This window comes from Zalophus californianus, chromosome 8 (assembly GCF_009762305.2).
Source record: "Zalophus californianus isolate mZalCal1 chromosome 8, mZalCal1.pri.v2, whole genome shotgun sequence".
In the NCBI taxonomy this organism is placed as follows: domain Eukaryota; kingdom Metazoa; phylum Chordata; class Mammalia; order Carnivora; family Otariidae; genus Zalophus; species Zalophus californianus.
The window spans coordinates 5,669,626-5,687,310 of record NC_045602.1 but is presented as its reverse complement, the minus strand read 5'-3'; positions in this window follow the sequence as shown (position 1 = coordinate 5,687,310).

The following is a 17,685-nucleotide window of genomic DNA, read 5'->3' as shown; positions in this document are numbered from 1 at the left end:
GGATCCCAATTATTCTAATGTTGTTTCGTCTTATTGTATCGCTTATCTCTCGAATTCTGCCGTCGTGATCCTGTAGTTGTTTCTCTCTCTCTTTCTCAGCCTCTTTATTTTCCACCATTTAGTCTTCTATATCACTGATTCTCTCTTCTGCCTCACTTATCCTAGCAGTTAGTGCCCCCATTTTTTATTGCACCTTATCAATAGCCTTTTTGATTTCGACTTGGTTAGATTTTAGTTCTTTTATTTCTCCAGAAAGGGTTTCTCTAATAACTTCCACACTTTTTTCAAGCCCAGCTAGTATCTTTAAAGTCATTATTCTGAACTCTAGGTCCGGCATCATACTAATGTCCCTATTGAGTAGGTCCCTGGCTGACGGTACTACCTCTTGTTCTTTTTGCTGAGGTGATTTTTTCCGTCTTGTCATTTTGTCCAGAAGAGAATAGATGCATGAGAGAACAAAATCTTAACAGGTTAACAACGTCCCCAGCAAATATACTGTATACAAATCAGAAAAGACCTGAAACCAGGGGAAAAGAAAGGGAAAGAAAGAAAAAAGAAAGAGAAAAAAAAAAGAGAAAAAAAAGATAAAAACAAAAACAGAACAATACAAAAAAAGCAGAATGTGATCAAATATGATCAGGCTAGTGCATAGATCAGTGCCACACACTAGATTTTGGGCGTATTTTGGTCTGTTAGAAAAAAGTGCCTCCTAAAATTTTAAAGGAAGAAAGACATATATGTACAAAATAAGGGTTGATACAATGAAGGGATAGAAGATGACTGTAAAGATGAAAATTATAAAAGATTTTATAAAAGGACTTGATAAGATAAGAAGTTGTTTGAAAAAGAAAGATTTAAAAAAAAAAAAAGAAAAAAGGGAGAGAATGTGATCAGGCAGGAGACTAGAACAGAGCCATACACTAGTGATTTAGGATATATTTTGATATGTTAGAAGAAACTGTATTTCAAAATTTTAAAGAGAGAACAACTTATATATATATGCCAAAAATAAGGGTAACTACTATGAAGGGATAAAATATAACTCTAAAAATGAAAAATAATTTAATTTTTTTTTAAAAGGAGATTGATAAGATGTTGGTTGAAAAAGGGAAAAAGAAAAAAAAACAGTTAACAAAAATTAACTTTGATGAACTAATGAATCATGGTAAAAAAAAAGCCATGAATTCTATGTGCAGTATTCCCCTAGCGCTGGAGTTCTCCCGTTCTCCTTGATCGGTAAACTTGGTCTTGGCTTGCTGGCTGTTCGTGCTGATCTTCTGGGGGAGGGGCCTGTTGCCGTGGTTCCCAAATGTCTTTGCCGGAGGCGGAATTGCCCCGCCCTTGTCAGTCCGGACTAAGCAAGCTGCTCGGGTTTGCTCTCAGGAGCTTTTGTTCCCTGCAAGCTCTCAGTACAGCCTTGGAGGACCAGGGCGAAAATGGTGGCCTCCCAATCTCCGCCCGGAGGAGCTGAGAACTCGGGGCCCCGCTCCTCAGTGCGCCCCCAGAGAAAAACAGTCACTCCTTTGTCCCCGGTCTCCGGCCGCACTCCGTGCTCACCCGGCCTGTGACCGAGCGTTTCTATCTCTGGCACCCGACCCCGTGTGGAGTCTCCAAACCCAGCAGATCCCTGCGGTGCGCTCCCACGCCGCTCCTCCCGGGGGAGGGAGGGGAGTCTCCCCGGCTCTGCCGCTTGTTGGGTCCCTGCTGCAGGAGCAGTGGCCCGACTGAGCCGCGGATCACAGTTTATGGCCACCCCGAGCTGAGAGCCCGCGCCTCGGCTCCGTCTCTGCAGCCGGCTTCCCGGCTCCGATCCCCGGGAGCTCTGCCGCACTCAGGCACCCCAGGTCTTTCTGTGACCCCGAGGGTCCTGAGACCACACTGTCCCGCGAGGGTTCCACCCCCCGCTTAGCCACTGCAGCGACGTCCCTCCGCAGAGCCAACTTCTAAAAGTTCTGATTTTGTGCTCCGCGGCTCTAGCACTTGCCAGAAGCGGCCGACGGAGGCCCCCTCCCCCGCCGTCTATCCTCCCGAATATCGCCTCGGATTCACTTCTCCTCCCGTCCTACCTTCCAGTAAGTGGTCCCTTCCCTGTTCAGAGAGTTGTTGCTACTCTCCTCTTCGGTCTCCTGTTGAGTTCGTAGGTGTTCAGAATGGTTTGATCCCTATTCAGCTGAATTCCTGAGACCGGAGGAAATCTAGGTCTCCTACTCCTCCGCCATCTTGCTCCGCCCCTCTAATTATCATATATTAAATGCAAACCCTAATGAGACTCAAGTGTTTTCAATATTCTTTAAATATATTTTAATTTAAAATTTAAACACAATGTTTATGCAAAGGCAATACATTGTTTTCAGGAACTTCTAGGAGTAAAATTAACCCAGAGATATGGCTTTGCTAAGACATTTTTTTAAAATTATATTATTTTCCTGTTGAGACCCTAGTAACAGTGATCTTTTTTAAATTTTGTCTGTCAGGTATTTTGGATCTCAGTCCCTCTGTTGTATTTGCAGAGACAGAAAAATCCATTGGGCTTCAGAAGGGCTACTTTTCATACTTCTAAGCTCCAGACATCTTAAGTTTTCTAGAGCTGAAGTAATTTTATAATTAACCTCGCCTTTCTTCTACTCATCAAGCTATAGGAGTCACTCCCCAATGAAGATTAATAATCATTTGAGGGAATTTTTAATTATTCTTTTATTCGACTGACACAAAAACTAATCTAGTGATAAGTGTGTTTATTTAACGTAAAAGAGGAAAATTGAAAAATAAGTATCATGTTCTATCAGAAATAAATTAACACACACACAGTGTCTTCTAAGTTAGTGCATCTGTGAGACAGTCTAGTGCATGAGCAAACAGGCATTTAATAAAATAAACAGTTCAGAATTAGCTAACTAATGAAAAAGGAAAATTTAAACCTAAGTTTACAGATAACAATGTTGCTTGGCTTATAATCGAAGCCGAGTAAAAAGGTCAAACTGAAGGACAAGTTATGAACTGCTCAAAATCCGTAATAGATTCTTCTCCATCTGACATTCTATTGCCTTTGTTTATGCAATCATCAGATATTACCTGGACGGTGACAATGGCCTTTAAGGGGATTCTCACTGCCCTGCTTAGCCATTCAGAACTGACACAAACAGCACATTTGTGCCCATGACCTATCTCAACTGCAGTTCTGATCATCTGCTCAGATCCAACAGAGGTGCACCAAGGCTTTAGCAGAAACTCACTGCTTCTTAAGAGGACCACCAGGTCTTTCAGAATCCACATCAGCCCAGTGCCTAGCCAATTTCTTCCTCCTGCCTGTCCCCTTGCAGGCCCCCCACCCCCACCCCCAAGCATGGATCTGCTCGTAGCTTTCGACACTCCATGCTCCTTCCCCTCTTTATTTCACTCAAACACTCTCCAGCTGGAATTCCCTTCTCTCACCTGCCTTGGCCTGGTGAGATCTCTTCAATCTTGAAACCCAGTCACAGCCTCCAGGAAGCCTTCCCTGACTTTGCCTTCCCATCTGGGTTAAGTGCTCCCTGCAGTGATCCCATGTTTATAGTTCTAGCACTGTGTCCACACCTTATTTTAGTATATATCTCTGACTCCCTGTCCCTTCAGCAGTTGTAATTACTTGTATTTAAACCTTATAATGAATGTCGGGCATCCAGTTATATAACTCAAAAATATTTGACTAAATAAATAGATGAATGAATGCACGATGAATGAATGAGCTGGCTACACATAGATGCTAGAGCTTTATCACCTGTTCTTGTTTTGGGGTGCCTGGGTGGCTCATTCGGTTAAGCGTCTGCCTTCGGCTCACCTGTTCTTGTTTTTTTCCAAAGGTTTTGAATCTTTTCAGACCTAGTTCAGGTTATCTGTGTTCCCTGAGACCTCCCCAACTATTTAGGTCCACAGACATGGGGCTTCTCTTTTCTGAATTTAGTTCCCATTTTGATTCCAATTTAGCGTCTATCTGCTGGAGCTGATTCAGGCCACAGAAATTGCTCTGAAACGATTGGTAGCTTGAATTAGCTATTGTAGTAGTGTTTGTACCATGGACATTGACAAACCCTACAAAAGAGGGGTGTTTTTTTTTTTTTGTTTTTGGAGAGCCAGCTGTTACATTTACCAGCACACCACTTTGCATGTGTGTGCGTGCATGTGCATATGTTTGTGTGTGTGTGTGTGTGTGTGTGTGTTACTTTTACTTTGTGTGTATTTTCCTACCTTAACAGTATTTTAAGACCTATATGATAAGAAGCCTATATTTTGTTTATATAAATAAAAAAATTATGTGCTTACTTACTTCTAGAATATGCCTTACACCTACTTCCAAAATGTGTTGTCTAGATAAAACATTAACTTCAAGATCTAAATGTAAAATAAAAACAAAAATAATGTGAGAGCAAGAGAAAAATCCATGTCACTAACATTCAGATTCGCATAGTTACTATGACTAAGAATGAAATATTAACTGTGTGCTTCATTACAGCTAGAAGAAAGAAAATGGGCATTTTTAAAATTTTACTTTATTATCTGCTACTAAATAGTGACTAGAAAGATAATGTACATTGGCACTGAACAAAAGCATAATAAAAATTTATTTTTAACTCACTCTGGCCCTACAGAGTGTCATACCTTATTTTCACTTGGTCTTCATAATAACAGAGGTAATTCTGATTACCATCTTGTAATGAAAAAGACACTGAAGCTTAGAGAGGTTATGTGCCTTGTCTCAAGTTCATTCAGTGCTAGTCAGTGTGTACATGACCGCGAACGGTCATCACAACTCTGATCCGTTGTTCCTAAGTCATTATGTTATTCTGCCCACCTTGGCTACCAGGGTAACATCTATCCTGAAAATTTTATACAACAGACAAAAATGTCTTCTCTGTGGTGATTATTTACAAAAATCGTCTTCAATAAGTAGAGGTCATGAATTTCAGAGGTAACTCAGGGAAGATGGTTTCGGTAGGGCTCAAGAATACAGACCCTGAACACAGCTGTCCCAGGATCTAACCAAACAGGACAGGGCTTCGGAGCCTGGAGGCATCACGTATGGATTACTTTTAACACTTAACTTCCTCAAATGCTGCTTACCCATTTATCCAGCCCAAGAGCTGGGTTTTCTGTACCAAAATGAGAGACAGTTCAAGTTAAAGCCTTGATGGCATAGGTTTGAGTTAAAAACAAAGTCCACGTACAGGCCAAATCTACTTGTGATAAGAAGGTTCCAGTGTCAATGTATAATTTGAACCTTTATTAAGGTTCATTTGGGTTAGATTGTTTTGGAATCACTCACTGCTTTCCTGTATAACAAAACTGCAGAATGACCCAAGCTTACAAGCAAAGAATTGTGTGCTGACTCCTCTGAGCTCTTGCCCAAATGATTAACAGATACCACGTGCAGTTAAGTTCCACACAAAAACTAAGTTTCTCCTATTTATTCAGACGCATGTAAGGTGTTGAGTAAACAAGATTCAGTCCCTGTTCTTTAGGACCCAAGTCTCATCAGAGAGGGGGAAGCACAAGAACATAAGCTGTAGTGTGGAAAGGGCTCTCACAGGTGCATCTTCAGGACGCTAGGGCAGCACAGGGGGAGGGGGTGTTAACATGGGGAGGGGGTGTTAACATGGGGAGGGGGTGTTAACATGGGGAGGGGGTGTTAACAGGGGGAGGGGGTGTTAACATGGGGAGGGGGTGTTAACATGGGGAGGGGGTATGGAGGTAATGGAAAGCTTTAGATCTCACTGAAGATGGAGCCAAATACTCACTTCTACTTGTGAGTCGTTTCTCTGGATGTAAATATGCTTCGATGATTGATTATACTATGAACTGGATGAAACAGTTTGTTCAACAATAAGCCTAATTCTTATAACATAATAAAAGATACAAAGCAATGTGTGCCTTAAAAAGGTGCAAGTAAGAGGTGCCGGGGTGGCTCAGTCAGTTAAGCATCAACTCTTGATATTGGCTCAGGTCACGATCTCAGGGTCTTGAGATCCAGCTCAGTGTCAGGCTCTGCACTCAGCAGGGAGTCTGCTTGTCCCTCTCCCTCTGTTATGCTCTCTCTCTCTCAAATCAATCAGTCAATCAATCAATCAATCCTTTAAAAAAATGTACAAGTAGGAATGTGTGGTCTTTCTGTGTAGACTACATGAGCCTGGAGGATGCAGGAGGACGCTTCCAGGAGGAGACCACCCTTGAGCTGGGTCTAAAGAATATCGTATTATAGGGCATGTGGGAAACCCAAGTGCCAGGGTAATGTTGTGACCTAAAATAAGCTGGAAAAATGAATAACCAGAATTATAAACACAACGTTAAGATAAAGGCATGGAAGCAAAGCCTGGGAATGGAGGTGATAAGCGCAGTGCTTACAAAATCTTCCTCACCAAGGACATCTGTTGGCTAATCAGACTTTTTTTTTTTTTTTTTTTTAGGATTTTATTTATTTATTTGACAGAGAGTGACACAGCGAAAGAGGGAACACAAGCAGGGGGAGTGGGAGAGGGAGAAGCAGACTCCCCACCAAGCAGGGAGCCTGATGGGGGGCTCGGTCCCAGGACCCTGGGATCATGACCTCAGCCAAAGGCAAGACGCTTAACCGACTGAGCCACCCAGGAACCCCTGCTAATCAGAGTCTTAAAGTTTTTAAGTCATGTACAATTTGTGGTTCATGTTCTCTGCTACCAACTCCAAATCTGTTCCAAGTTTTCGGTGATGGACATTATTCCTCTCTTAAAGCTTCACATATAGCATCTTGCTATTATGTGCAATGGGTTATTTCCTCAGAACATCCTGAGCTCAAGGATGATACCTGTCCCCAGAGTGTCCCCAGAGCCACACACAGTCCCTGGTACGTCGTGGGCACTTGGTGGGTTTTGTCATTGGGCTGTAGAATGGTTCTTGTTAGGTTCCTTAACATTCATAAAATCACCAGCAGATGCCCATCACCACACCCTGGTACCCTTAATGAACCACTAGGGATGGGAGAGTGTGGCCCAGAGCCACATATGAAGGTTGCTCGAGGAACCTAAGTAACTGCATGAGCGAAACAGCCCCTCATACTGAGTGATGATTGGACCACCCAGCCAGTGGATACACAGTATGATGCAATCCAGGGAGAACCGGTGGGGGTGCCGAGAGGCTGTCTTGTCTTCCCAGCAGGTGTGGAGAGACTTGCCTGCCAAGTTAGACAGCTCATATGGTAGAGCCTGGTGTTCTGCCCCCAGAGGCTGTAGGAGAAAGGACGCTGCTATGTGTTCAGAGTATCAAGCATAAATCACCTACTGATTCCGGACCCGTGAGGCTCCCCCTGCCTGAGACCCCCTCCCACGTCACTTACACCTGGATGCCACTAAGCCCAGCCCCGCTTCTCACGGGCTTTTCCTGCCCTCCTCACTCCTGGAACTTGCCAGGGCGCGTTGGCACCGGGCCTGCCTTTAGGCATCCTGAGTGGGGCCGTTGAGGACCTAAATTAGCTGGGATGGGTCCATTTGACAATCAGCAGGCCAAACTGGCACCTGCAGTCTGAGTCACTGCCTTTTAACTGTTTATTAAGTGGTGACAGTGACAGCTAAATCGTGAAGAGGAAGGGCCCTTTCTCTGTGTGTTCCGGTAACGTAATGCTCCATGAAAAGGCAAGAGCATTATTACCATGGGTGGTGCTGACAGAGGAGAGAGCCACATTATTGTAGACCACAGGACGAGCACGCAACCAGCTCTATCTTCTTTTGTCTCCAGGGGAAGGTGGCTCGTCGCAAGCCATTCCAGTGTGTAGCACTGTCCTCCGCAGCCCTGGCTTTGGGCAGCTTGGACAAGCGTGCGTTTGCAGGAGCTCTGGAGGCTGTTTTGGCAAAATGAAAGCCTCCTCATAGTTATTATAACATTACTGTTATTACTTGAAGAGGCCCAGGAAGTCGTTCCCACGAGCTCACGAGCGCGTGGCCTTGTCTGAGGCTCCCTGATTAGCTGAGGTGGAGACGGCCCTGGCCTATATTTTCCATCCGCTCGTGGGTGGGACTAAGTAAGCTGGCCAGGAAATGAGCCAATATGGGATGGACTCTCTAGGGGGCGACCTCATCCTGGACATTGGGAGGGCAGGGCCAGAGATGGATGTGGCTTTCTTCAGTTTTGCCTTTAATAAGACCTGTCTGCCCTCCCAGGAACCAATTTCTGAGTGTCGGGAAAATACATGTGTGTGCACACGTGAGCATGCCCACACACACACACACACACACACACTTTTGTAGCAGCACACATATTGCCTGTTGCAACCAATGCCAAGTTCTTAGTGCAAGCGGGACTCATGAAACAAAAGACCTGAGGCAGGTGCACAGGGGCTTAGACCCGAAGACCTGGGTTCAAAAGGCCCAAACCCTCTACTTCATGCTGTGCAATTTTATCTTGGATGAATCTCTTGGTTCCTCCCTGCACAAGGTTTTTATATGTTCAGAATGAGACTAAGAATCCCTACCTTGGAGGGTGGTTTTAAAGATCAATGAGTTCATTCAGGATTTCTCCACCTCAGCACTATTGACATGTTGAGCTAAGTAAGTCTTTGTTGTGGAGGCTGGCCTGTGCATTGGAGGGTGTCTAGCAGGATGGGAGATAAAGCGACAGCAATGAAGAAGTAACAATATTTACAAATCATCTAAGTGGGCATACTGTAGGTTAAGAAACCTGCCCAGTTTCAAGGTTATGGGATAGGAAATCGGATTAATTTAGCATGATAACATTTCGGCTCTATGCTACCGTGAAAATGCTGTATTAAATTAAACAAATTCTGTTTCTTTCTTCCTAGTAAAGGGGAGGGAAAAAAGAAAATGAGTAACACATTAAATTGCCAGGATATTAATTATACAGGGCTACATATTAAATGTTATGCATCTAAGGAGCTCATTTTCTTCACAATGTTATTATTACTTGTTACTTGTATAACACCACTGATGTAAACAGACTGTTTTATAAATACTCCCATAAAGTTTATTGCTCTTATATGAGTGTGCCATATAATTATGCATTTACCTTCTAATAAGAGATGTGAGAAGCACAACTCACTCACGGCAAAACTCCACTGCATTCGCATCCATCTGACTTTCTAAAAATCTCTGGGTAGCAACTACAGTCGTGTTGTGCTAGAAACAGAATTGGTATCATCTGAGTAAACAAGAGTCTCAAGAAAAATCTATTTTTGTTATTTTTTTTCTACTTTAAGGAAACAGGCCACTCTTTCTCAGAAAGAGTTTCACACCGTGGGGTATTTTTTCGAGGAGGGTATTTTTGGTTTTTTGTTTGCTCCTCCACCGGGCTGATCTATCCCTGTCAAGTCTGCAAGGCGAGTTGCACGTGGGTGGAAAGATAAACCACACTGAATGTTCTTGTTGAGAGTTAGGTCACCTTAAATACCGCATGGCAAGTTTCTTCAGAAGGGAGAAAATGCACCAAAAAGAAAACACACACACAGAAATGATTGACATGCCAATATGGATTCTATTCTAGAAGGCAGCTTAGCTTCTTCAGCTCAGATCACTCATGTGAGCAAAAGCCCTTCCTGCCCTTTCTCAGCTATGGGCAGGGAAGATGGCAGGCAGAATACGGTTCCCTCTGATATCCAGTGGCCAGGCTTTCTCTGATGAAATAGCCATTGATGTACCCTGTGTGACTAGCCTTAGAGTATCTCTAGCTCAGATACACATTTGCAGATAATCCCTTGGGGATTGCAATATAGTCACTATATTGGTCAAAAATATTAGCAGCTTTGGGGCTCTTTTCCTTTATAATCCCCACCTGGTTTCTAGCATTAAACACCTAAGAGCTTGGAAATGTTTCTTTTGTGCATAACAGTCAGGACTCTACAAGAGCAGGCAACAAAAATCTTCCATTTCCACTAGTGGGATTGTAGTTCTCGACTTTGACAATAAGGGCAGCCCCACAACTTATTTCTTTATTAAGAAAATGGGTTCAAAGTGAAAACTATGTATCCCTGGGCTTGCCAGGTCTGAGGATGTTGTGTAGCAGGTGAACTTGTCAGTTGGATAAGATGTTAAGTCCTGAAAACCTCCCAGCTGAGTTCCTTGAAAATTCCAAAGAGTGGGTAGGCGCCCCTGGTAATGGGTAATATTGATCTTTGAAAAAAAAATAATAAATGGTGATATGAAATAAAAAACAAAAAAATCTTTTAAAAATCTCCGTCACAGAGGTGCCTGAATGACTCAGTCAGTTGAGCATCCAACTCTTGGTTTCGGCTCGTGTCATGATCTCAGGGTCGTGGGCTGTAGCTCCCCATTGGGCTTTGCACTCAGCAGGGAGTCTGCTTGGGGCTCTCTCTTCCTCCCCCTCGGCCCCTCACCCCCTCAAATAAATAGATAAATCTTTTAAAAAAATCTCCAACACAAAAGTTTTTTTTTAAGTGTCTATCTTTTTTATAATCTCAGATGTCTCTGCAGATATTTTAGTCTGGAGAAAAACTTTAGGTAATCTTTATCGATATAATAGAATTCATCTAAAATATGTTTTAAACTATCAATGATTTCACCTAATTCTCCATTTGGAAATAGATTTATATTATACCTTGTTCAATCCAGTTTATCTGTAAGATACGAGGTATTCCCTCTGGAAAGGGTCAGAAATCCTCAGCCAAGTGAAGGAGGAAGTCAGGATATGGGAAGGGTCATGACACTTAGATAAGAAAGCAAGTGTTTCCTTCCTTCCCACCCCTCAGGCAGGGAATCACCAAGGCTGGAGAAGTCCTAGAGTCCTGTGAGTAACAGTTCACTCAGGGAATTCATTCGTTCTGTTCACTCAGAGTTGTAACTTCAGGGTGGATTTTTTTTTTTTTTTTAATATTTTATTTATTTGAGAGGACACAGGAGCAGGGGGGTGGGGCAGGGGCAGAGGGAGGACGGGGGCGGGGGAGCAGACTCCCCGCTGAGCAGGGAGCCTGATGCAGGGCTGGATCTCAGGACCCTGAGATCATGACCTGAGCCAAAGGCAGACAGTTTACCGTTTAACCGGCTGAGCCACCCAGACATCCCACGGTGGATTTTTTTTAATAGTTTTAAATAAATACTTCAGGGATTTGCCAAAACCCTGATCACCTCAGCTAGAAGTTGAGCTAATTTAACACTTGATAGTGCGAGAAGTTTGTTTCTAAGAAAAAGAAAATGTAAAATAAGAAAGTTTACCTAAGTAGTATGAGACAATAACTTAGATCGGAAATTGAAACTCATTACAGTAAAGTGATTTAAATAGAAAGGAAAGCAAGTGCATAGCTGGTAACTGTATGTCTCATGTTAAGAAAGTAACAGATCTAATTCCTTTCACATGGGAACCACCAGATGCGTCTTTGATTTATACTATTCTTTTACCCCCGAAAACTCCATGTGTGAGCACTCTGTCCTCATGTTTTGGGGGCTCCGCACACAACCCACTCAATGTGAAGTACTGACACTGCAGCATCCAAGATCAAGACTTCCCTTAGAATAAATTTTACGTAGGAAATAAACAGGGCTTTTATGAAATCACAAAACAATAGAAGCCAGATTCTCAAACTACCTTCCCTAGTCTCAGCAATTTGAAGTGATGTATGGGTGCTAATTGTTACCTCTTGAATCAAATTTTGGAGTCTCCCGTGCAAATCTCCTGGCCTCTCGAAAGCATCTGTCAGCACACAAAGGGTGAGGAGTGCTAAGGGAACTGAGCAGGGCATCAGATCTAGACTTAGGGGCTGCTGCTGTAGGCTTCTTAGAGAAAATGACTTTAATCATTAGTGGGACTTAGTCTGGTGAAAGTGAGTTGGGAGGGCAGAGCTCCAGGCAGACCATATAGCAGGTGGGAAGGTCTGGAGGCAAAGAGCCTGGAACATTCTAGGAGTTTAAAGAATCCCAGTAGGTCCATTTCAGGGTATGACGTAGTAATGGGGATGGGAGGAAAGCAGGAAGTGCTTAATTGTGGGTGGATCCAGAGAGTTGAGTAGGAGCCAATCTTAATGTGTGAGGACCCTAATGTATTTGTAAGCATAGCATTTTATCCTTGGGGGGTTCTTCGAGATTAAGGGAGGAATCCAGGGAAAGGAAAGTCGAGCCCTGTCCCATGAAGGGTCAGGTAGTCTGCCCGGACACCATTCGTGCTTGGGAGACAAATGGTCTTAAGGAAGAGATTCTAATCAATAAACTTAACCAATGAAAGGACTTAACATTAAAAAGAATAAAAATGCTTGATACTTGATTTTTTTCTGATTTAAATCTATAGATTAATGTTTAATTGATAACATTAATACATCATTATACTCTCTTTTTAAGCTTATACATATTTGCCATTTAAAAAATCTAAACATGTGTTTAAAATTTTGGGGAATAGTGAAGAGAAAAAAAAAATCATTCTTGCTTCTACTAGTCTAATTCCACGAGTGCCTAGCAAGTCTTCAGTGGATTTTCTTCTTTTTTCCCTTATGAGTGGGCATTTCACCACATATTATGTACCTAGTTTTAACCTTAATTTTCCCATAACATTACATCATAGATATTTTTCTTATTAGTAGAATTCTATAACCATCATTTTAAATAAAAAGATAATATTTCATCTACAAATGCACCATAATTTATCTATTCTCCTATTCCTTAGATTATGATCACCATTCTGTTATTATAAATAATCTATTTATGTAAATTTTTCCTGTATTTTGGATTATTCATTTGGGATTGATTCCTAGACCTGGAATTTCTGCTCAGTGTGTATCAAGACACTTCTGTCTCTTTGTTCATATTACAAAATATTTTCCAAATGGATTATACCAATTTACACTCAGACCAGATGCTCCAGAAGACAATCATTCTGGAGGACTTGTGGGGACTTAACATCCCCGCTCATGCTCCATATCATACCATCATTCCCGGCTGAGGAGGGAAGCTTGATCCATGCCGATGTTTATGTGTCCCCAACAGAGGGACACATACATGAGAATAGTGTGCTTCTGGGCACATTTTGTCCTTTAGGTTATCAGGCATCAGTTCTTCACGGCATCTCCACGCGTCTCAGACCATGTCTCCAAAAACATTTACGTAGCAGCCATGGAAGTGAGTGTCTCTCTCTAGGGCAAAAGGCACACTTGTTTTCTGAGCAGGATAATAAAGCTAATATGTCCCTCAGGGGCAAAGTTGGGCAGGTTTGCAAGAAGCCACTTTCCACGACTGAGATTTCCTGCACTCAGTGTTTCTTAGCTGTGACACAGACCCAGGTGTGCACAGCGTGCACCGGGGCCGACCTCCGCATGACCCCACAAGCCTTGCGGGACAAGCGGAATAGACGCAGGCGTGAGGCTCGTGCTGCCTGTTGTGTGTGGATAATAAGCTAAATCCACGTGGGATCGCACTTTCCTCACCAACTGAATCTCCAAAAGGGTGGTGAGTCGGGCGGTCAGCTGCAGAGGTCCCTGATGCTTAGGGACTGCTGGACCAGTGACAAGTCATATAAGGAGAGACCACCAATGCCTGTACAAAAGAGGCTCCAGGAAAACGGCAGGAAACATGACCTGGCTTCTGATGAGAATTGTTAATTTTATCAATATCCCGAGGGCCTATGTAGCAGCCATTCTGCTGTATTTGCTTACAGCAGAGTATATATAAGGCTAAAGTGCTGAGGCTCTGGAATCAAACATACTGAGATTTGACTGTCTGTTTCACTCCTTACTCCCCGAATAACCTTGAACATGCTCCCCTCCTCTGCAAGCCTCAGTTCCTCATGTATGAAACGAGAGTAATAAGAAAATTTGTTTAGTGAGGTGATGTATTACGGTACATGGCATGTAGAGCAGCTCATAATATATACTGTATGTAAACTATTAATTTTTTTGGTACTTGATTATAAGACTTGAACAGATTCTCAGCCCTCCAAGGCTATGAGTATTGATTATAACCAGATAATTTGGTATACAGAGACATCTTAGTTGGCAATCAACTTAGTTCTATAAATTTACTAAAGAAATGAGTGGAAAGTAGACCATGACCGGCCTTCTGCTGAATTGGACAGGGGCTATCAGCAGGCGGGACTAGGGTACAGGATCCTCAATATCAACTCAGTCACCTGCCTGTTGGAATTTATAATTTCCCTATGGTCATCAAGTCAGAGCTAAGTGCTGTGTAGGTAGAAGGCGAGGAAAAGAAAGACAGATTAAGTCAAGGAAAACCTAGAGAAGCCAAGGATTGCCACAGAACCACTCTTAAAACCAAGAGGATGGGATTACCCTGGAAGGGATATTTCTAATGGAAAATAAGACTGCACATTCTGTGTGTTAAGAGTTAGATATTAAATAGCTTGCTCAGAAGGGAGATTCTGGCGTTCTCATTCTGAGACAATTTACTCTGACAAATAAAACTAAATTTAGATCTTGCCTACTAAAATCGCATAAGAGGGCCTGAAAAGCAGCAATAGGGCAAAACATATAGGCGCAAGCGTGAACATCCCACAAAGAGAAGATATGCTAGCTCAGAAAGTAAAATGCTATTAATTCATAAATGTTGAGTAAAATTGTAGAACGCATCTCAAAAGTATCTGCACCCACAATGATATTGTTGTACAAGTTACGTGAGCTAATGATTAGGAAAGCCTTATGCAAGCTCTAAGGCCCTGTAGAAATGTAAACTCATATTAATTAATAATGTAAAGTAATATAATTAACATTTTAAATAATATTGCATGGACATTTGATTAGTTAGAATAGAATATGCTATAGTAACAGCCCCTTTGTCTTAAGAGGTTAACTAAAGGTTTGCACTTCTCAGTCATGAATATTTGCTGGAAGTTGGCAGTTCCCTAGGGCAGTTTTCCTCCACAAAGTAATTCAACAATTTTTTAAGTATTTTATTTATTTATTTGACAGAACGAGAGCAGGAACACAAGCAGGAGCAGAGGGAGAGGGAGAAGCAGGCCTCCTGCTGAGCAGGAAGCCCGATGCGGGACTTGATCCCAGGACCCTGGGATCATGACTTGAGCCAAAGGCAGATGCTTAACAAATGAGCCACCCAGGTTCCCCAGTAATTCAACAATTCTTGTTGCTTTTATCTAGTGCTCCCGCCACCTCAACCTGATGCCTCCTTGCTCACCATGTTGGGGAAGAGTGCTTGAAGTCTGCATCCGGTGGTTTGTATTTTGGCCCAGAATTAGTGTTCATTCTAATATCCACAGCCCAGAGGCAAGAACTAACTCATCAAAGAGACAGGAATACGGGAAACAAACATGGTGCTTGGGAAGCTCCACTCTCTCTGCCACAGTCCAAAGTAAAATCGGTTCTGTTCCGTGGACAATTTTTTTTTAAAGATTTTATTTATTTATTTGACAGAGAGAGACACAGTGAAAGAGGGAACACAAGCAGGGGGAGTGGGAGAGGGAGAAGCAGGCTTCCCCGCGGAGCAGGGAGCCCGATGTGGGGCTCAATCCCAGGACCCTGGGATCATGACCTGAGCCGAAGGCAGACGCTTAACGACTGAGCCACCCAGGCGCCCCACCGTGGGCAATTTCTAAGAAGACCTTTAACTGTGTAATACATTTAGAAAGAGCTTCATGCAAAAGTTGCGTAGAATCTTGACCAAAAAAATGGTGCTTCGTATGATAAAAGGCTCAATTACCCACAAAACTCAAATATTGAAAACATGTCATTATATAGAATGAATAAGCAAGATTTCATTGTTTTGAAAGTTGGATAAGACCATACAGACTGGTTAAATAAAACAGAACATTCTTCCATTAGAACACTGTGCAGCCAATACAAATAATGATCTGTATGGGCTAATGTGGTAAGAAGAATTGGCAGGAAAATATGTATATGGTATGATTCCATTTATACACACACACACTCAGACTACATTTACTAGGATCCCTTGCACTTAGGTGTGCCCATGGAGCTAAGCTGAAAGTTTGGTGAGAGGACATGCCACACTACCGACTCTCCAGTCTGCTTTCAGCCCCTCTCCTCAACAATGATTGTGCAATTAATCCCTTGTCCGGAAGAACTTTCATTCCAGGGAGAAGACACAAGAGGAATCCTGTAACATGTGTATCCCCATGCTGGTTCTCTTTCTAATATCTAGATTCCGACAGCGTGTTTTCTCAATCCCGATCCTACCTGAACATTATTCCCTTTACTTTCAGATTATTCCTTCTCTTTCCCTCACCTATTGTTTTGTGTCAAGGTGGGTAGATGATAGAGCTTAGAGAGTCAAAGACTCCTTGCTCTAGGAATAGACCTACCACGTATTAAAAGCCAACTTTTGAAACAATGAGCCACGTATGTTCCTTACATTATCCCTGCTCCTCAGGTCCTAGTACTGGTGTATGAAATGTGTACCTCTGCCTATTTCCCAGCTCCTCCCTCATGCCTATCAGGGCATCTGGCACATAGCAGAATCTCACAAATAATGTGTAATAAAAGAATAAGTGAATAAAGGTTGTTGTTGGAAAATACCACTAATTATGAAACCCTTTCTGCTGCCATGAAGTAGAGAGGATTTCCTCTAAAACCAACATAGTTACCTTAGTGCTCAGCAACACTGACGTAGAAATGGGACAATGTGCGGTTCACAGGAAGTGGCTATTTCAGAGTATGGTTCATTTCTCTGGGGTTGTTGACTGACCCACTCAGGGATGTGAAAAGCGATATAAATGCTATAACCAAGGGTTCGTGGCCATCTGGTTGGCCTCCTGGGACTAAAGCAACACCCAAATCATCAAACTTCTTCCTCCTGCTGCCGGAGAATTCAATAAATTGATTTGACATTTGATTCCTGACAATCCGTGACTTTGGAATGGGGAGGAAGTGAGCAAACAGTGAGGTTAGGCGAAGCACTATTACCTATATTTAGCTTTAGGGTAGGCTTTTTGACATTCTTTACTTTGAATATGCTTGCGTCTGTGATTAGAGAAAGTCACCCTAAACCACATTCTGAAACCATTTGATGAAAAAGTGACTCAGAAATGATTGTGTCTTTGCCAGTCTCTCCTTTCCTTATCGTTGCACGTTTATGCTACACGGAATGACTTCACCTCTTCGAAAGCTAGGTCCCTGCCATGGTCACCACCCTCATCATCATCTCTTCATTCACTGAGCAACTACTGTGTGCTGGGGCCAAAGCACATACCCATATTGCTTGACTGCTACACAACAATCTTGAGCTATGTGCTAATACTCCCATATTTTAGAAGAGGAAGCCAAGGCTTAAAGAACTAAGTTAATTTTCAAAAGTCATATATTCAGTAAGTGACAAAACTAGATTAAAACCCAAGTTTGCACAACTCTAGATCCTCTGGCTTACCCATTACTCTGTGGATCAAACCATAGCTTCACTTCATTTAATTTTGCACTTCCACCACTTAACTGAGAGGATGAAAGAAAGGATTAAATTATAAAAACAACTTTTCTCTGAAAATAAATATCCCTCAACTTCTGTTTGTTAAAAACAACCAGAAGAGAAAACACATATGAAAATTGCCATGATGTCAACGGAAGTGACAAGGAGCCAAGGGCAAGACATGCAGCCGAGAGTGCAAAAGTCTGCTCACTTGCTCAGGAGAGTATCCAGAAGTCTGATCTGGTCTGTTCACAGATCCCACCAGATGACTTAGCAGCTTCAGTTTTTGATCTGCTTCTAGTCTATGGAGGTTGAGTGAGTCAGTGGCTGGCTCCCCCCAGATGCT